This window comes from Populus trichocarpa, chromosome 1 (assembly GCF_000002775.5).
Source record: "Populus trichocarpa isolate Nisqually-1 chromosome 1, P.trichocarpa_v4.1, whole genome shotgun sequence".
Taxonomy (NCBI): domain Eukaryota; kingdom Viridiplantae; phylum Streptophyta; class Magnoliopsida; order Malpighiales; family Salicaceae; genus Populus; species Populus trichocarpa.
This window is the reverse complement of record NC_037285.2, coordinates 46190747-46199443: the sequence shown is the minus strand read 5'-3', so window position 1 is coordinate 46199443 and position 8697 is coordinate 46190747.

Genomic DNA, 8697 nt, shown 5'->3' with positions numbered 1-8697 from the left:
TAGTCTTTTCCTAATTTGAATGATCTGTTGAAATTATTCCCCAATCAGCAAAAAATCAGTGAGTGTGTGAGGTCTGTTGGATGAGAGGGAGGAACAGTGGCGAGAGGGTGAAGAGAACGATGAGAGGATAAATAGAGGGTAACTATTTTAGATGAGAAAAAATTACTGTGTAACCATGTTTTGTGTCAGCCAACAATTCAGAAAAGCAAGTGTGAGTTGCTTTTGTCTAGCATGTGGTTCAAACGCATGTTATTGTGGGTCCCAGTAAATAATTAGTGTGGTTTGTAGTTAACCAAACACGTAAATATTATGGTTCAATTTGAACGTGGAAGCTACCACGTTAACAAACGCCCTCAAACTCTTAGACGACTCTACTCAGCTAGAAGAACTTCACACAGCTGCTGACCCTATAAGAAAAAATAGAAGAAGAGAGGGTCATCCCATTTATAGGTGTTAACATTTATAGGAGTTAATCCTAACTTATATATATTTGATAGCAAAACAAAAATAATCACAATTAATTTGAAATAAATTGCCTAAAAGCCAACTTCTTTGGCAACAAAAAAGGGATGGAAAAAAGGTCTTAGAACCTCTTGGTTTACTAAGAAAAAATGTTGTCATAACCCATTTTTGGGTTCTTCCCTCCAAATTTATCTTTTTTCTTTAAAAAATAATAAAATAAATAAAAAGTCAAAAATAAAAGTAACAATAAGAAGAAGACTGACAACTTGATAAAAGCAGGCCGAGAAAGTTTTGAATTATATAGAAGAATCAAACTGGAATTTTGGATGAAATTGTGAGCCTAATCATACCCCATTATACTGAAGACTGAAGAGACAATACAAATTCAAGGTCAGATTAAATGATTATTGGATGAATCTGCATAAAAATAAAGTTTAGGGACTTAATTGGATTTTTAATAGGCCAATTTGATTTAATAATGGGTCGAATTAAAAGTTTAATTATGTTTAAGAATTAATTTTAGTCAAATTAAAAGATTTAATTAGGTGGAAAGACTTAATTATACTTTTAATGGGTCAAACTAAGTCCCTTATATATATATATATATATATATATAAGGGACTTAATTAGTGAGAAATTAAGTTTGGAAGCCCAACTCAGACTTAATCAAGAAGATTAAAATTTTAGAGGACCAAACTTAAATTTTATGAAGTCAATTGATTGAAATCAGAGATAAAATTACAATAAAATTAAAGTTTAGATTCAATTAAGGGTTAAATTGAAGAAATTCACTACTAAGGACCTTTTTGAAAAAGACGCTAAACTTTGAGGACTCAATTTAGTTGAAAACATGGGTGAAATTGAAGCAAATTAAAGTTTAATGGTTAATTGAGAATCAATTTGCATAAATCCAAAACCAAGAACCAAAATGAAAAGGCACTAAAATCCAGGGATGATATTGGAGTTTAGCGAGGGTAAAATCGTATAAAATTAAAAGTTTGAAGTTAATTAGGGATGTAGTTAAAAGAAATTAAAAGCTAAATGACTAAATTGAATTTGAGTCAAATCACTAATTAAAACCCTAAGGATGTTAAAATGACGCCGTTTCATTTAAATAAAACGGTACGTTTTGACTAAAATGACGCTGTTTTGACCAACAAATTAACAAAAAAAAAGGGACCCCAGATGACTTGTCGCTTGAATTCTGTTCATCATCTTCAACCTTTTGTACCTGAAAGGTTGCTTAGGTGACTACTTTTCAAGGGCATTTAATGCCTCATCTCTTTACCAAAAAGAACAAACAAGACACCACTTTGATGGCCTGACACTATACTACACCCTAATGTAATTCTTATCGGCTGATTACCTCTATGGCTGCCATGGTGCCGCCCCAAAGAGGTTGACTTGATTCGCCTTTAGCAGCCAAATTTTGCAACTTATGATGATGACTTTAGGCCAACGATTGAGATCCTTCCCATTTAAATTAAGAGCTAAGATTTGTCTTCAATAAAGACAATATGTCCCTCTTTCATCCTTTATAAATAAAGGTGAATTTTGGGCATTAGGGAAGGAGAAATTGAAAGAGAAAGTAGGCAAAAAATTCAACCTTTTAACTGCTCAATCAACCACCCTTCCTCTTCTCCTCTAGTTCTGGCCATCGTCAAGAACAAAAACCACACCAACAACTTTCATCCCCTTTGAACAAACCACTTGAGACAACAAACTCTTCTCCTCTACCTCACCCGTGAACAACAGTGCCACCGCAAGCTTCCTCTTCTTCCTTTACACAGTAACCTCCAACAATGATGTTGGGAGCAAATCCAGCAGCACCTCAGCCATGTCAGTAGACTAGTAACATCAACAACACTTTTTCCCTTCGCCAGGTAACCACCATTTCCTCATGCTTTTTATCTCCTCATTTGCATGAAGGATGTGAATTAATTCACATCCTACAGCTGCTGACTTTCGTCATCAAAGGCCAAGATAAGTTGGACCCATTTCAGCCCAGCTTATTCTAAAAAAAAAGAAACAAAAAACATAAAACTCACTCACGTCCATCATATTGTATTTCCTATGCTAAGACAATTTTTAATATTAGCGGCCATTTCATAACACTAGCTATGCAAGCTCTTCTAATGGCATGATATTTTCCATTTCTATTATGCAGAACCAATTTCATAGCAACATACTGTTAAAAAATAATATAAATATATATTAAGATTTCACCTAAAAACTTAAGCTTTTGAGTTGAATTGATTATTTGATATAATATCAGAACATTGATAATCAAGTGATTACGAGTTCAAATCTCATCATCCTTATTTATTTGATAAAAATTAAGCACAATGTAATGTAGACCTGTACCAGTTTCAAGTTTAAAGAGCTTTCACTTGAGAGGGTGTGTTTAAGAATAATATAAATCACATCTTAAAACCTCACCTAATAGCTTAAAAGTTTGGATTGAATTAATTTTTACACACACACACACACACACACACATATATATATATTGGATCAATTACCAGGGCTTTTACATCTATATCCTCACTTTTGCATCAAAAGCTTGGAGCACCTCTCTTTATTTCCATATGTTTAAGCATTAAGCTTTTGTTTGAAAATTTTTAATTTGCTTCACTTGGTGTATTGCAAGAACATACAATCCTGCTCTTCCATTTTGCTGTGCACTTAGCTCCATCCTTGCAGCATGCATTTCAGCCATTCAAACTTGCTTTGGTCTTAGCAATTCTATCTTTTTAAGCAGTCATTCGTCAATATCCTTATGGAAGCCTGCGCGACCAACCCATCTAATTGATATCTAAGTGGTTGGTGGCATCGAGATGTTTTGTCTTTAGGCTGAAAGTCATATATTTTTTTTTCTGTTGGTTAGCATCAATATTGAAGCCCTCAATCTATCTCTCATATATCTATTTGCCATATTAGATTGGGCATAATTGACTGTTGATTGCAAGCTGGAGATTCAAATTCTGCAGAAAACAGGGAATTAGTGGCCTACTGATCATCCTTCCCTTTCGAACAAGACAAAGAGAACAACAACAACAACACACACACGTGGGTTTGATCAATTTGCTACTATATGCGAAGATTAGTCAAAAAAAAAAAAAAAAAGGAAGAAGGAAAGAAAGGAAGAAGGAATAAAAAAAAGAAAAACTAATAAATTAATTTATACTAATAGTGATATCTATGATTTTGTGGAATATTAAAAGAAAAAAAACCTTTCTTTATCATTAATATTGAAAGTAAACTAACAAATTCAACTTCTTCTTTTTTTTTTTTTTAAGAAACGAATTCAAATTTAATTAATTAAAGATAGCCACACAACCTAATTTCCCAATTGTCTAGTACAATAATTGGATCGTAAAAAAGGCTACAAGAGAAATAAATACAATAAATAAGTCATGAGCTCAGAAAAAGAAAACCACGCTATTTAATGTGTTGATTAATTACACGGGAGATGAGTAAGTTTTTTTAATCAATTTGTTCTTACCATACAAGAGAACTTTATGTCAGAACCAACCATTCAGCAAGACTCCATTAATTTCCTAACCAAGAAAAATCTTGGCTTGAAGATTTAAGATGATCTTTAATGGTGGCTGACAAACCCAGCAAAACAATCTGCTTTGATGCCCTTTTTTTCCTTTTTCTTTTTTATTTGGGTCCATTGCATCTTGGTGATCAGCGATAGTGATTAATGTTGGCTGACAAAATAGGCTGATAGTATTGTATACAGACCCCATTGCAGCTAAACCACCAAGCCAGCTACCAGCATAGGCGTCCATATATAATTTAATTTTTAGAATTAATATGCTAATTAATGTATCATTTTGCCTAGTTTTTGTTTGAGTTTGATTTTGTTAATTACTCACACCCCGGGCAATTCAAGCCACAGGTAATTAACATTTTATATATATATATATTATCTCTGAAAATCACCATATGAGAATTTACATGGCCAATCACCATTGCTCATGCGATTTGTTTTTTGTTAATTTATGATACTCAAGATAGTTATCCTGTTTTACCCATACCTCTTGATCACATCACTTCATCTCTTCATGTTACTTATGATTCCACGTCTCTCAACATTTCATCTCCAAACCTAATTTATCATCCTTCTCTGCTGACATCCAGTCCTTCAAGGACAACACCTTAGAAACTGTATAAATTTTGCCATAAAATCAACCATCTTTACATCATTCTATACACCCTATACACACCTCTCGTCTTAGAGATTATCATGTCAATCATGCCTTGTTGTTTGACTCGACTATCACCTCTTTTATCATGTACAATACTTGAAAATTATCAAATTATATTTGATTAAATATTTTTAAGTTTTAGAAATATTATTTTATAGTAGCACATAAAGTCGATGATTAGAATTGAAGTATGCAATGTAATTTATTGTGATATTAAAATGTTTTTATGCATGATGGATGACTGTGGACATTAAAGATCAATGTGATTGTGTTTTTATTTGATGGTTGAGTGGTAGTAATTTTTATTAAATAGAGCTTGTGTGTCCTGCCTTATCTCTATTTTTCTTCTGGGTTGTAATTTTTCCCCCCATCTAATTCCCCTCAAATATAACTTAAGGTTTCTTAATTAATTATGTAAATGTTATGCCATGTTATGTATGAGACCTAATTGATTGATAATAAATCCCTTACTAATATATTAAGTAAAATTTGAGAACATGAATAGTTGCCTTCTAATTTTATAAGCATAAAACCAGAGTTTTATTTATGAATAACTTGTCGAGTTACTGAGGGTTACTGTTAAATATTACAGACAGAATCACCGACGGATTGAAAAATCATCGGTAATTGTTGGCGATTTCTAAAAACTTTTTACGAAATTAAAAATTTAAATTAAATATTACCGATGGAATTACCGACGGAATAATTAAAAAATATTAATATTAAATTATCCGTCGGTAAATCCGTTGCTAGCGCGCCCCAATAAAAAGCCTGAATCCCCTTATTTCACAAGAGACAGAATCATTTTTTATTCTTCTTCTTCTACTACTTCTTCTTCTTCTTCTTCTTCTTTACTATATGTAAAAAAACATCAATATCTATTTCTTTCTCTTCTTTTCTCTCCTCATCTCCTTCTCTTTTTCTCTATGCTCGGGTATATCTTCTTCTTCTTTCTTTTTTTATCCTCTTAGTTTTTTTTTAATTAATATGTTTTACGAAATTTTTTCTCTCTCCTTAGCTTCACTTGAAACTACATTAAGGTAAGATTTTTCTTTTTTCTTCTTTTTTCATGATTTTTTTCACTATATTTGTTTTTTTATTTTATTTTTAATTGTTTTTGTTCTTAATAATTGTATAAATGTTGTTGTGAGATTTTTTTTTTCATATGAGATCAATTTTTATTGATTTATTTATAGGATTTTTAAATTTTTAGCAATTGCAACTTCATTTTTTTCATATGAATTTTTTTAGTTGAATTTATTTTTTCATTTTATTTATTTATTGCAAATTTGTTTGAGTTGATTTTCTTATTCTTTTTTCCAAGCATTTTGAGTATATATTATAGAGTATTGATTTATGTTAATTTAATTATTTTATAATTTTATAAAATGAATTTTTTCTTAAATGTTTTTAAATAATTATCGACAGAATTACCGATGGAATTTCCGTTGGTATATCCGTCGGTAAATCCGTTGGTAATAAAAAAATATTATTACCGACGTGTCTGTTCCATTAGTAAATCTGTCGGTAATAATATTTTTTTATTACCAACGGATTTTCCGACGGATAAAAAATTACTGATGAAAGATTCACCAATAGAGCATTTCCATCGGTGATTTCGTTGGTAAATTAATTACCGACGGAATATGTGTATTACGCCGACGAAAAAATTTCATCGGTAAAACTGTTAAATATTGTAGTGAGTGTCATGTTAATGACGATAAAGAAGCTACATATGTGATGTTAGCTAGTTTGTCACCTGAACTTCAAATGTAGCATGGGAATATGGATGTCCATACTATGATTATGCATCTCAAAAAATTATTTGATGAGGCCAGTGAGATTGAGAGGTATGAGACCTTTAAGGAATTGTTCCACTACAAGATGACAGGGGGTTTTTTAGTGAACACTTGTGTTTTGAAAATAATTGGCTACATTGAGAAATTAGGTCAATTGGGTTTTGTCATAGACCATGAGTTAAGTGTTGACTTGGTCTTGCAGTCATTATTCCAAAGCTTTTTGCAATTCATTATGAACTATCACATGAACAAGTTAGATAGTGCATTACCAAAATTGTTTAGTATGTTTAAGATGGCTAAAAGGGCCTTTAAGAAGGAAAAAAGGTCAACTATTTTAGTTTAGTCTTTTATAATATCTAAGAAGAATGATAAGAAGAATAAGTGTATTGTCTCTAAAGCAAACAAACCTACTAGGAGGCATAAAACAGACAAGGGCATCTGTCATCATTGTAGCGAGAAAGGATATTGGATGAGGAATTGTAAGGAATATCTTGCAACCGTAAAGGAAAAAAAAGCTTAATGAAGCTTTTATTTCAGGTATGTTTATAATTGAAAACTATCCTACTACTTTGCATTGTAGTTCTTGGATATTAAATACTGAATGTGGTTTTCACATTTACAATTACATGTAAATATATTCCTAAGGCTAAAACATTGGATGTTTAGCCTAAACCTTAAGAAACATAAAATCTCTTTAAATTTGGTAGGACATGTCATGCATCAATGATATAAGGACCTCTTATGAAAGTTATGAATGACATATTGCTCATAATTGATTAGCCTCCTATTTACTTGGAAGTAACATATGATATTTATTCCAAGAAATGACTTGAAGCTATGAATTTCATGGACTAATCAAGTTTGTAACTTGGTTAATCGACTTGAAGGAATAAAATCTAATGGATCTAAGTGTGTTTTTAAGAGAAAGATTAACATGAAAGGCAATGCACAAATATACATTACAATCTTTAAAGAGTAGGAATATTAGATTTTGATGGCATAATCAACAAATTTGATTTCATAAAAAATATGGATAAACTTTGTGTTTACAAAAAGGTTAGTGGGGGTGGTGTTGTTTTTCTAATATTATATGTATATGACATATTAGTGTTAAGAAATTACATATCTTTACTTTAATTAGTAAAGTTTTGGTTGTCCAAGAATTTCTCTATAAAGAAATTAAGAGAAGCAATATATATATGGAATATAAAGATAGATCTAGAAGTTTGCTTAGATTATCCTAATCCATGTATATAAACTAGATGCTAAAATATCTTAACATGGAAGAATCTAAGATTGGATTCTTATTTATTTTGTATGGAACACCTCCCTCTAAAGACATGTGTTCTAAGACACAAATTGAGAGAGATATGATGGAAATGATACCTATATTTGACTATAGGATCCATCAATATAGAAGATAAACTAAAAGTTCAAAATTATTTGAATTAAGATTTTTTCAATGAAATGTTGGAAAAATAGTGAATACAATAAATATATGTTTTATTATAAATGGTAATGCTCTAAGTTAAAAGAGTTCCAAATAAGAGACAACAACTGATTTTATAACTACATAAAAGTACACCTCCACGTTTGAGGAAACAAAGAGGTTGTTTGGATTAATGAACTAGGTTGGTTCCTGACATTGTTAATCCAGTTGCCTTGTATTATGATAACAATGGAGCCATTGTATAAGCAAAGGAACCAAGGTTTCATCAATGATCCAAATAAGTACTTAAAAAATTCCATTTGATTTGTTAAATCAATGAAATGAAAGATATAAATATTGTATATCGAGCAATATGGTATTAGATATATCAACGATTGACTTTAGTACAAGTGAGAAATTGTTAGTTTAATATACCCAGTGGTTAATCAGTTGGTTATCCGTGACATTATTATATTCGTGTAAATACATATTTATTATGAATAAAGACTTAATTTATCTTTAATATTCATATAATATTAGATTAATAAATCTAATATTTGATTTATAAATCTAGAGTAAAGATAAAGTTTATGGGATAAAAATATTTTGTAAAGGAAATTATAAAGTTGTTATAGTTATAGGATTCTTATTGCATCAAAGCATCGTTCCTAAAATGTTCATGGTCAATGATCTTTTAAATATTGGATATTTATTAGAGAAATAAAAATTGGTACATATTATGTTCTTTCTTTTATGAAAAGAAATAATTGTTCTCATAAGCTGAGGTATA